The following is a 13,447-nucleotide window of genomic DNA, read 5'->3' on the forward strand; positions in this document are numbered from 1 at the left end:
AGTACCTAAAAATATAATGACAGATTACTCTTCATTTACTAATTTGTCTGTAGAGCTACCAGGCATTGAAATTGTTCTGCCCTTTTCAAAGTACACCTGTAGTGTTTGTAATACTCTCCTCCACTGGTGAAGTTAGAGGTTAATCATGTGCAACATAAGGAGATGTTCCCTTTAATTTCTCTAAAAGTGCAGGTCATCAATTTCCACATTTTGTGGAGTGCAGGGGAGGCAAATAGACACAGAGAAACAAATCCATCCTTTGGGACACAAGAAAAGTATTCAACCGCATCGAGATTTAGGAAATTCAGTGTTCTGTAACCTTGTTGCCTTGGTTCAGAAAACAAATGCAATACTTTCAGACCAAATGTGGCAATAGCAGGAGTTTGCGTGGGCTGAAAGCTTGCTCCCTGTGGGGGATGACAGACACACAGGTTGCCTAAGTGTGCTGCACAGTACTTACACGCTGAACGTTGAGCTGCCCTGTGAAAGACACACACTTCCACACTTGCCTGCTAAAGCAAGTCCTGAGCAAAGCCTTTGTCCAAACAACAGTCAGAGAGCACTGCAAAGCAGCTGAGAGCAGAGAGCGAGAACAAATACAACTTCTGATCATCTGACATGGATTTGATCTGAGTAAGCAGCCTGGCCAGTCTGCCTACAGCCTGGGGACAACTGAAAGCCCTTGTTAAAGAGAATGACACATTTTATTTGCAGAACTTCAACATGATCAAGAAATTCCCTCTTCCCTTTCCCTATTTTGCTTTTTTAATCAGTACCTGATCAAAGCCTCCACCCCTTTTCCATGTGCTCTGAGTGAGATGCTGCACGACCTGCCAAAACCCCTTTGTCTAATACCCAGCTCACCTGGGAGTTAGCTTGCACATGGTGGAGTCTGCCTGCTTCAAAGCAAGGAAAATCTGTAGAGATTTTTAAACCCAAAAATATTAATGATTCATTTTACTAAGTGCCGGGTTTGCCTGTGGCTTGAAACTACAATAATTCATTTATTGCATGAAGATGGGATAAGGTAACATACTGGTTATTACAAAAGCACATAAAGTATTGGGAGGGGCTACAGTAGTCACTCACAGGTAACAACGGCTCAGTAAGGGATTGCCATGTGTTGCAGCCATTGTGTGTGACTTCATATTCTCCTCCTTACCATCTGGGACTTGAAAGATCTGTAATTAAAAATAGGACTGCTTTTATGTTAAGAATAACAGATAAAATTCTAATAAATTCCAATACCAATCTAGGATATTTAGGAGGCCACAATGACATCATTTCTCATTTTGCTAGCACAACATGGGTGGGATAGGTACACATGCCAAAGGTGTGCTAGTTGAGGCAGCTCAGCACTCTGCTTTTCAATACTCCTCTGCCAAAGGTCATTGTGCCCTCTGACTGGGTGGGTGGGATGTCCATGTGATGGTAACATACTCAGCTGAGGGCACATCTGCACCAGCTGCTCTGCTGGGTGAACCACCAACGCTCTCCTTGCTTCCTCTGTCACAAATTTTCATGTGCCTTTCATATCTTTTCTCCAGGCGAAAGAAGTAATTTCCCTTGTGTCAAAAGTCCTGCATAATTGCCTAGTTACTGCTTGATATGGCTGATGGTCATCTCCCACTTCAACACCATCACCTTAGGGGCTGATGGCATAATCCTCTTTAATGTGATCAATTTTGGGCAAGTGCCTTTGAGGCAGTGGTGTGTATTTGTTGCACACATACAAAGCATGTGCTAACATCCATATCCTAACATGTGGTGCAAACCAGGCCATTGCTGAGCAGGGACCATAGCACATCCCCCAACAAGGCATAATACACCGGGGAAACAAACACAGGGGAACACTTGTAAAGAAAATATAGGTATAGCACTGCCACAAAAGCAACAGAGAGCAATGCACCCTTGCTGACAAAACTGCATCTAGAGTCAGAAAATAAAATGTATTTCACTGTGGCACACTGCGGGTCTGCTGCAGGACTTCATCTTCCCTTTTCCATTCCAAAATCTGAAAAGACATGTTATAGTATTCAAAGCATTTCACTGGAAAAAGCAATGGAAATTAAACCAGGAGGGGCAAACTCTGACCACCAGGTCTCCAGGCATCCAGCTCCCTGAATGTCTTCAGAAGGGCTTCCCCCAAGCTAGAACATCCAGCAGAGAGGTCCTAGCCTCCCTGCCATTGTGTTCAGGGCACTGACTGCAAGAGCCACTGATAATACACCAGGATTTACACCACCAACTTCTCAGCAGGAGCCCTCAGGTCTACCCTGGGAGCAGCTGTATTTGCAGTTAGGCTGAAATCTACCAATGCCTCACCTGTGTTTCACCAGAAATTTTGGCAAACAGGTATTTCCATGAAACATTTCATCTTGGAACTATCTCCCACTCAGAAGGATACTTCCCAGCAGTGCAGCTCCTGATGAGCTACAGCAATTTGTGTGACAATCTTGTGTCTAAGACTAAAAGGAGACAGAACAAAGTCATGATTAACCCCCCTAATGAGCTTGATCTGTTTGCTGGTTTGTTTTCTATTTATTACATTGACTGACTCCCACAGCATCCTTCTTGGGGGAAAACCCAGAATGTGTTTTTAATTTGCTCATGAAACAGTTTGTCTAGAAGATGAGCCTGTTCTAACCCGAGGTTCTGCTGCCTCAGCATCCTGCCTCTCTGGCTTCCATGGGTTCACAATAGCTGCAGAGATCCCTTGTTTATGTTCAGAGACATAGGGTAAACCCCATCCCTCAAACTTCAGATTTCAAGAATGGTTTTTGCGCTGTTTATCAATGCAATAAGATCAGAGGGAGAAGAGATATCAGAGGTAAGAGTCCCATCTATTGGCCAGAAGAGGAATATTATAACCAGATGCTTCTTGAATCTTGAGAATATTCTATCTACTATGAAAAATTATAGACAAAGAAAAATGATCAGGAGCCAGAAATCATCTAGATGCAAATAACTGTTATTAGCAAAGGCAGAAAAATAAATTGGATTTTTATTAGAGAAGAAAGAAAAGAAAAATAATCTATTGTTTGGGAGAACTAAAAGAGAAAGAAAAAATTATTAAAAAGTAGCTAAAATGCAGGATGGGTCAAGAAAGAAATGCTGAACTTTTCTCTTTTCTTTTGAAGTGCAGTAGTTAGTGGCTTTGCCTACAAATCAGCATGTCCCAGACCTGACTGAAAGAGATTTTTACCCTTGCTTTCCAAAGAGCAGGTTTTTTTGCCCTGAAGTGGGATTGCTTTGTCCACAGCCTGTCATTTCTGCACCAGGCGGCACTCACTGATCACTAGCTGAAGAGCCACCCTCGTGTTAAACTTTACTCTTTCCATGTACACAAAAGGTTCCAGATTCTGCCCCTGAAAGTGAGTGAAAGACCACTCAAAGCCAAGCCTCAGGTTTAGGGACTTACAGGCTGCCTCACGAAGAAGCAGTTGCAAGATGGATCAACTCTAAAAGCTCTGTAAGCTTTTCAACTCACTGTGCCTTTGCTTCTGTGTGCCCTGCTGCAGCCTGCAGCTCCCTGCCCTGCTTTCCTGGTACCCTAAACTCTTCCCACAGAGGCAACTAACTGTCTTTTAAGTGTCACTAGTACAGAATCTGATCTTGTCACTGAAATGATTTAGGACCTCAGGATCTACTTGATAGTAACAGTGTGTGAGTCTCAAAATGATCTATTACTGTGCCCCATTTCTCTGTTTGTTACCCTAGAAGTGAGATTCATCTTTGCTTGTGGACATGTATGTGCTTAAATATAAGATGCATGTGAGCAAGGCATTCAACTCCCACTCCATTCAGTGGATGCATGCTGTGCATGGGTGCCTTATGCCACTTGGGATCTCATTGGGTCCCAGAAAAGCATGAGGCTTCCTGCAGGTCCTGCATTGCTCTCCCACCTGGCCCATGCTACCATCTTCAGCAGCCCAGACCATCTCAAATAGCACTAAACATCCTTTGCTGGGTAATGCCAGCAGCCTCTAGCTCATAGGCAGACACAACAAGAGATCTGGAGTTGGGAGTGTCTGGTCTAGAGCTGAATCCATCCTGGATGATCCCTAAGAACTGAAGAGCAGCTCTGGGGCAGGGCTGAGTTGCCCTGGTCCCAGTAGGTGTTAGAGGTGCAGAGTTTCACTCCGGATATTTTCACTCCACATCTTGCATTGGCTCAACTCAGATCCAGAATTCCTCTGATAGCAACATTAGCATTATTATTTAGATTGCAATACATATTCACTGTTAGGAGACACGATTTACAGTAACTGGGGATATGGTCTCCTGAAATGTAGATTTCTCTAACTGTGCACTAACAGCTGTAGCAAGAGCAGGGTGAAATGGATGCCTGTCTCAGGCAGCCTTAGGGGGTTCAGGATCTCCAAATGGGGGTCATACCTCTGCACCCTTCTGCAGCAGCTGCAGAAAAAAGAGGGGCTGTGGGTCAGTAACTGCCAAGCCGTGAGGGTGGGAGTTTAATGGAGACCTTACCTGCACTGGGGTGATGGATGAGGGGGACCCCACTGTCCGAGTGCATCACTTCACCCTGCTGTATACCACTGGAATTTCATGTTTTAGTAACAGCAATAGTGCTGCTTGGCTCTGACAGCGTGCAGCTGCTGAGAAATCACAATGAGCCTATGACTTCTTCTCTCAAGTAACAAGCGATGAAGCAAGAGGTAATGCCCTCAAGCTGCACCAGGGGAGTTTTAGATTGGATATTAGGAAAAATTTCTCCACTGAAAGGATGATCAGGCATTGGAACAGACTGCCCAGGGAAGTGGTGGAGTCACAGGTCCCTGGAAGTGTTCAAATAACATGTCGGTGAGGCCCTCAGTGACATGGTTTAGTGGTGGATTTGACAGCCCTGGGCTAACAGTTGACTTGATGATCTTAAAGGTCTTTTCCAACTTATTTGATTCTGTGATTCTATAGCTAACCTTGCTTCTCCAGTGCAGCACTGACTAGGTTGATCTTATTTATCCAGTGATCCTAATGGGTAAACCCAACAAAGAAAAGAGGCATATTTTCTTTTTCAATTGAAAAAAAACATTTATATTGATTCAGAATAGTAATTGCTGAGTTCAGCCATTTTTCAAAATTGTATTTTCAAAGTTAAAAACCAAAAGCGAAGCTAAAGTAAGATGGAGGGAATCTTTGTTGCCATTACTTTGATTATGCATGCAGTTGGGATTGTTTTTACATGAAACTCTTTCTAGAAGAAAGGAAAATCTTGCTGAATACTATTGTTTTCCTGGAGTTTCAATTCAGGAAATTTTATTCGAAGCAGAGCCATGGTGTGCTGTTTACAAATTCTAGCACCCTCTTAATCATTCTAATACTTGACAGTTGCTTTCAATAGCTTGTTGTGACACAACCAAAATCCATCAATCCATATTTTCTGAAGCTTGCCTCGGAGATAAATACTTGTTTTCCATGCAAATGCCTTAATTTGGAAATGCACAAAATTGTTTTGTTCGAGCAGGCTGCTGCAGGCTTTGGATATTTGTATATTTTTTCTCTTTTGTGTATGTGCTGGACACTGCCACCAGCAACACAGGTGACAGCAGGTTGCAAACCACACTGCCTGGAAACCAGGACTTGTTCAAAGCATTCAATACTGTCCCACACACCATCCTTGTCTCTAAAATGGAAAGGCATGGGTTTGGTGAGTGGACTATCCAGTGGATAAGCAATTTGGCTGGATGATCACACTCAGAGTTTTGCAGTCAATGGCTCTTTGTCTGGGTGGAGACAAACTATGGGATGGTGTCCCTCAAGGACACTTAACATCTTTGTCAGGGATAAGGACAATTTGAGTGCACCCACAGCAAGTGTGAATGACACTAAGCTGAATGGTGTGGCTGATACTATGGAGGTAAGGGATGCCACCCAGAGGGACCTTGACAGGATTGAGAATTGGGCCAGTGCAAACCACATGAAGTTCTGCAAGGCCAAGTTCAAGGTCCTGCAACGGACAAGAGACCTGTATTCTAGACTAGCTTTGATATTCTACTAAAAAATCAGAGCAATGGAAAAGGTGCTTAATTTTAAGGAAGTTGGGGGGCTTATTTTGCTTTATGAAACGAGATTCTACTAACGGAAGTAGTTTAGCACACAATGGTTTGCACATAAAAACTACTGTAGTGAAGTGCTGAGGGTGTGTTGCAGTGCTCCAGTAAAGACAATTCACTGCAATTACAAAGCTGCACTCTGGCATCCCCCTCCTGGCCAAAAAGCATTTGCAAAAAAAAGCACATATAGAGGGAATAAAACAAATAAAAAACTGGGGCAGTTGTATGTATTGTGTAAGCAAATGGAAGTAGGGGAAGAAAACCAACGTCGCTGAAGCTGCCTGCCAGGCTGACTGTTGGGAAGCTGTTACGCCTACAGAGGACAGTGATAATAAAGTAAAACCTGTGGACAAGCACACTGCATAAATACCACTGTGTGCTGTAACCCGGCCACCTTTCACAGACCATGTCTGTCTTGCTGGAAGGAGTGCTTCTATCAGGCATGGCTGAGAGAAGCACTTGTTACCACCAGCTGCAGAAGGCATCCAAAACTCATGACTTACACAAGTGCTCTGTACCCGCACAGAGCCTGAACATGTGATGGGGAGGAAAGTTAAAAAAAATGGCTGTTCTTTTCTATTCATGAGCACCAGAGCAGGAAAACACAGAGACTAACACCCACCTGAGCAACAGACCTGGTCACAGAAACGCAGCTGTAACACTTTCTGTCTTAGCAGCTGCTGATTAATGAAGATCAGAACATTTCATTTTGATGATAAAAAAGCCTCCAAACTCTAAAATACTTTATTTTTCAAATATTACAAAACAGAGCTAGCAGCAGCCTGTTTAGTACCATTTAGTACAGCTGCGCTTAGAACAGGAGGTCCTGCATTATGGATCTCTGACATCTTCCTAAGCAGCAAGGAACAAAGTGTTTTTAAAGGTAATGTAACAAATGTGTATGCAGAAGAATGCTTTTAAAGGATTTAAATATGTATGTAAACAGAGGGTTGACCTCTAGTTTTCCATGAATATTGCCACAGCTGTTTTCTCCAGAAGGCTTATTAAAATTGCATCTTTCTTGGAGAAAGATTATGTTTGCTCTTATCCTGATCATATTGTATCAGGTGATGTAAATTGAAACAAAATCCAATGCTTGGATCAATACTGTGATAAAAATGCAAAGAGAACAGAAAAAAAACAGGATAAAAGCATCACTCTCCACAGAAATGTTGATTCACTGACCATCTGTCTTACTTCAGTTAAGTGCTTCACCATTTTAGCTTGGCATTAGAAAAGTCAGACCATAAATTCAATAACTGAAGTCCTATTATCATTCTTGGCTACCCTGGTCTATTTTTTGAAGCTGTCAACATTTAAAATGTCACACTTATTTCTTTTTGGGTAGATAGTGAACGTGTGCCAAGTCCTGCCTACTCATCTTAAGCATGAACACAGACAAGTATCAATTATAGTCTTGGTTTCTATTAGTCACCCAAACTGAAATAAGAGCTCTTCAGATTTTAAATATGTGCATTAAATATATTTGTATTTATTTGCTTACCTGTGTATATGAATGATGCCTGATTAAAGATACCTGCGATATACATATTGAGATGTAGGAAGGTATTAGCAAAAAATGAATTCACTTGACATGTTAGAGCACTGTGCCCATATTCTGCACTCAGGCAGCAGCAGAAGCAAGAGAACCCATTAAAAACTTTAAAACATCACAGTAAAAGGCTCATTTTTAAAGGCCATTAGGTTTCTATTAGTCTCATCTATTTGTTTCGAGGATACTCTCAGGCTGAAAAGCGTGTATCTAATTGGATGCTTTCATTAGATTTAAAAATAAAAAGCAATATGATTTTAACAAAGAGAATGCACTGGATGGCTGCACTCTCAATGGAAGGCTGTGAAGCAGCTCAGAATGATGTTCATACATGTTTTTGACAAATGTAAAGCATATACTGCAGAGAGTGACATCTCGGATAAACAAGAATTTCAATCATGTGACAAAAGATATAATGTTGATTTTAGAGCAACAGTGGCTGTTGGTATATTTTACACTCTCATTGGCTGCATAAAGAAGCTATACCTAAAAAAGGAGATAAAAGTTTACATGATTTTCCTAGACAACATTTCCATGTTGATCAGTTAAGTAACACCAGAGAATGGCCTAGATCAGATACCAAAATAAAAGATTAAAAGCTTGCTGCTGGAGACACCAAAGCCTGAGGCTCCAGTCTAGCAAAGAACATAAGCAGCTGATTAAGATGGTCAAGTTTAAGCCTTCTTGTCTTTAGCAAGGTGCACAGTTCTGTGCCTGGAGGGATCTAAGTGTGCTCCTGCAGTTCAGCATGTGCTTAAAGCCCTCGTTTGGCAAAGCATGGAATGTCCCCCTCCAGAAGACTTGTGTAACCTCTGCAGAAGTCCTTACTTCCGCACAAGTCAAGCCCTTGGTGCTATTCTTAGCTCACGCAAGCCATAATTTAACAAGCCACCTGAGCATTGGCTGCATTTTAACATGCTGTGCACCCATATGAGTAGGCTTAAAGTGAATTCACTAACAGATGGACAGACATCGTGTGTTATCCAGTGTGACAGTGGCAATATCCTAGAGACAAAGAATGAGGCAAAGTGCGTAACAGAAGCTAGAAGCACATATAGTCAAGAGGAATACTTATAGCTGCATGAGTTAATGCAAAAGATATTCTGGAAAGTACAGAAGTGCTGGTTTAGGGATCAATTGTTTCTTGTAAGGTGAGCATAACATCTTTTGGGAGGGAACAAATTTCCTTCTCTAGACTAACAGAAGGTACTACATCTCCTTTTGAGGCCCAAGAACCCTGCTGCAGGCATGCAGAAACAGCAGGTCATTGCTGAGTCCTACATTTCTCAGCATGGAATAAGTGCTGTCCTGGGAAAAACGTGAATGGGGCCAGAGACTGAACACTGCTCTTGTCCTGGAAAAATGTTGTTCGTAGGAGCAAGAGGTACAGGCTTTTTTTCTTTTCACTGAAAAATAGTAGAACACGTTGATAGAGGAGTAAGAAGTTGGGGGCAAATAAACTTTCAGAATTATATCACAAACAGGAAAAACAGGAAAAAAAATAGAGAACTGTCTGAGTTTATTGGAGAAAAACAAGAACTATGGTTCAGCATCAGGACCAAAAAGCTTGGTGGCTTTCCAGTAAAAACATTTGAAAGCCCACATTAGCATGATACATTTTCTACATTTAACTGGTAAACAGTATTTTGTTTCTACCTTTGATAGCCATAATAATTCCTATTGGGTTATTCCCCTGTAAGGGATTTCTGTATCTATAGTAGAGCATTAAGTGGCTGAATATATATGCTACAGCTGTGTTTAGAGAACTGTAGGTGTACGGAAAAGATTAGTAATAAGAAAACAACGAATACCAGAAGCAAGAGGAAAGGGACGTGTTATTTCAAGCTGTGGAAGTTGTTACGAAACCAGCACTTGCAGATTCTGACACCTCGTGGCATACCTGGGTAACTGCAAAACTCTTCATAGATGACATTTTTGGTTTTATTTGCTCTATTTTATTTCTGAGGAGTTCTTGGAACCAACGTTGATGTAAAGAACAATATCTTTACTAGAAGTTAGAAAGTGGGAAGCTTTGAAAATGCAAGAAGATTAAGTATACAGCTGAATGTCAATCTAGGAAAGAAATATCAGATAACTGTTCCCATGCTTACAAGCGCTGTAAAAAACACCTTTAGTTGCACTGCAAAATACTTTAATCTTAACTTTAATTTGTAAAATATCACATATGTAGTTTCGATATTTCCTAAATCCTTAGCTTTTGATCATAAATCATAAATCCATACCTTTTTTCTGGCTTGCAGCCCAGAAAGCCAACTCTATCCTGGGCTGCATCAAAAGGAGCATGACCAGCAGGTTGAAGGAGGTGATCCTGCCCCTTTACTCTGCTCTTGTGAGACCTCACCTGGGGTATTGTGCGCAGTTCTGGCGTCCTCCACATAAAAAGGACAAGGAACTGCTGGAACAAGTCCAGAGGAGGGCCACGAGGATGATCAGGAGACTGAAGCACCTCCGTATGAAGACAGGCTGAGGAAGTTGGGGCTGTTCAGCCTGGAGAAAAGAAGGCTGCGTGGAGACCTCATAGCAGCCTTCCAGTATCTGAAGGGGGCCTATAGGGATGCTGGGGAGGGACTCTTCATTAGGGACTGTAGTGATAGGACAAGGGGTAATGGGTTAAAACTCAAACAGGGGAAGTTTAGATTGGGTATAAGGAAGAAGTTCTTCACTGTGAGGGTGGTGAGGCACTGGAATGGGTTGCCCAGGGAAGCTGTGAATGCTGCATCCCTGGCAGTGTTCAAGGCCAGGTTGGACAGAGCCTTGGGTGATATGGTTTAGTGTGAGGTGTCCCTGCCCATGGCAGGGTGTTGGAACTTGATGATCTTGAGGTCCTTCCAACCCTAACTATTCTATGATTCTATGATTCTATAAAGCCTATGCTCTGCAAGTAGGAGCCTGTATGACCTTTTCAGTGTTCAGAACGTTTTTTTTTAATCTTGTAGACCTCCTGACTGCAAACACCATGTTGTATCAGAGTCTGCAAACCATTTCCTGCTTTTGTCCACAGCATCTATGTGCTTGCCAGATTCTTGGGGCAGACCCTGTCCATTGCCGGCCACCAGCACAGGGTGTTCACCTGCTGGCTTCCGATGTGGCCCAGCATTGCAACCATATATAGTGCTCATTCATATTAGACCTTATATTTAGCTATCTATGGACCTGTTACTCTCTATGGATGCCAAGCCATTCTTCTGCCTGCTACTACCTAAATTTAATCCTGGACTCTCCTTTAAGTTTGTGCTTAAATACTTTATATTTCTTGCTCTTGAAAACAGAAAGAACATAAGTAATTACTGCTCTCAGTACAGCATAAGCATATTTGTTCACAATTCCTTTAACTTCGATGAGATTTTGAGTTTTCATTATTATTGTTTCACCAGTTTTGTCTTTATTAGGCATTCATAAAAAATATTCCATTATCATCTACAAAGCACAGTTCATTAGCATAGTTGCTCTGTGAAGTCAATTGTTTCTTCATTAGCAACAGCTCCTAAGAAATTCAGACCTTTGATGCTTGATTGAATTACTTGAATCTTTTCATTTCCTTGGTTGTGTTTCTGAAAGATTTCATTTTTTTCTACAGCTACTTACATTTATGAATATCCTTGTAAGCTCTTCACTTCTAATTTGTGATGTATTTTGCTTTCAACTGCATTAGCTGTTCGTACAAATGCAATGGCACAGGGAGTTTATTCATAGGCTTCATCTGCATTTGTGAGTGCAAATCTATTAACTCCCTCTATTTCTTCAGGCAGAAGTGAAAACATTTGTCCTCTAGTACGCCCCAGCAAAGGAGATATAATTAGAAAGCCCCACATTTTCATCCCCCTTCACCTGGATGCTTGGCAAAACCTACATCAGGAACTAAACATGTATAAGATGCATGAGACACGGAGGTTGTATTTTGCAAATATCATCAAATGAATCAAAACAAATTACTGCAGAATGATTAAAACCCCAACCTGTTCTTTGCTTGAATGCTGCCTTTCACCTTGCTGGATGGCAAACCACACTTTCCATTGCCCTTCCCTCTAGGCTGTGGTGTCCAGATGCTCCTCCTGCTTCCCTGTCAACTGGAAGCTGGTAAGGACTTCTAGTGCCAAAGAGGCTCTCCAGTGTGCTCTGCTGCAGCACTGAAGTGCCTTGGTGCTGGCACTTCTGACCTGCCTTAGCCTTGCTCTCCAAATGCCAGCCATGTTTCTTTTTTAATACACAATTTGGTTACGATTTAAATTAATATTTTCCTGGAATTAGGCTTCTTTCAAGAGCTACTGACCTCTGGAAAGGGATTTAAGAAATGTTTGAGTGTATTTTTTTCATCCCATCACTTTTTTGCATTTTTAAAGGATCATTTGTGGAATGGAGAACATTTCCTATGGGACAGATGGTTCAAAAATTTTAGAATTGCATAAAACAGGGAGGACAGATTTATTGAACCTTCACTTTATATGGATCTCACTCTTTATAAAGAATCTAAGCACAGTTACAGCTCCTCACACTCTTGGGTGTGAGATTGCTCTTCTTTTCTGGATACTACAGTGGTACACAAACTTCAAATACATGCTTGAAGCCAAGGACAACCAAGGCTGAAAGACGTTAACTATGTCCTCTGCTTATTATGACTGTTTAATATAAGGTTATATATCTACATTCTTAAACAATGCAATCATCCTCCGTGCAAACAGTTAAGTAATAAGAGCCTTCTATTTTCATCACAAACTCAGGCCAAGGTAAAAAAACACAAATCCAGCTGGCCAGATTTCAAGTAGAACTCGCTTGCTGGATGGAAAAAGAGGAATTTTGTTGACATGGAAACCTATAATTTCAATATATACCTATAATTAACAGATAAAACAACAAGATGTGAAAGATCTCAAAAAACCATGATCAACTATAGTGAGATAATTTTTACTATGAAATATTAGAGGTGAAAAAGTAAAAACAGTAACAAGGAAGGTGTTAAAACAAATTGTTGTTCCAGGCTGGTGTTAGAGGGCTCAATGGGAGTGTGAGAAAAGAAATAACAGTAATTTGATGCTGGAGCATGTTTTTGTATCCATGTTCTGTTGCTGCTATAAAAAGGAGCTTCATGTGGATTTTTTCCATGCACATTCAAATGAGAGCTGCTGCCCCAAAAATTCCTAATCAGAATAGATTATGGACCGGGGGAAAGTGTAAGATATTTAGAGAGGTACAGAGAGACAAAAGATGAAGCCACAATACGAATGCAGAGGTTGCACAACCAGAGTCATATCTGATGATACTAAACAGCTCCAATTTGGAAGAATCCTTGGGAAAGGAGATGTTAATAACCCTTTAGTCATCAGACAAATCCATAACAGAGATGACCAAACAGAGGGAATGAGACTTTCTGGACATGGCTCAATTCTTCCACTATGGCTTTTCTTTCTTTCTGGGGCCTTCCATAGCTACCAAAGACCATGTAATAGAACAAGACACTTCTACACACTGAGTGTGTTATTAGTTCAGGTTTTGATAACACCTCAGTAATAAACCTTGCTTCCTTGGAGAGAAATTGTAAATAAGAATGTAGCCTATGCATCAGTCCAAAACTGTATGCCACAGATCTGCGGAGCTGGAGTAACATTTTCACATTCAGGTGACAGGCTCAGACCCTCTAAAGAGAAAACAAGGGTTTGTTACACTATTATCTTTTCTTGCCCCACTGTTACAGGGACAAGGGTAGAGGTCTAATTAACTTTTCATGTCCCACCTGAGACAAGAAGGTGGAGTTCACAGTAAGCTTCATTTATGGTAACAAATATTATCTATAATGCAGTCATTT

Source organism: Pezoporus flaviventris, unplaced genomic scaffold (assembly GCF_033815535.1).
Source record: "Pezoporus flaviventris isolate CSIRO_AGI_PZ_B2104156 unplaced genomic scaffold, CSIRO_AGI_Pfla_v1 ptg000007l, whole genome shotgun sequence".
NCBI classification, from domain to species: domain Eukaryota; kingdom Metazoa; phylum Chordata; class Aves; order Psittaciformes; family Psittacidae; genus Pezoporus; species Pezoporus flaviventris.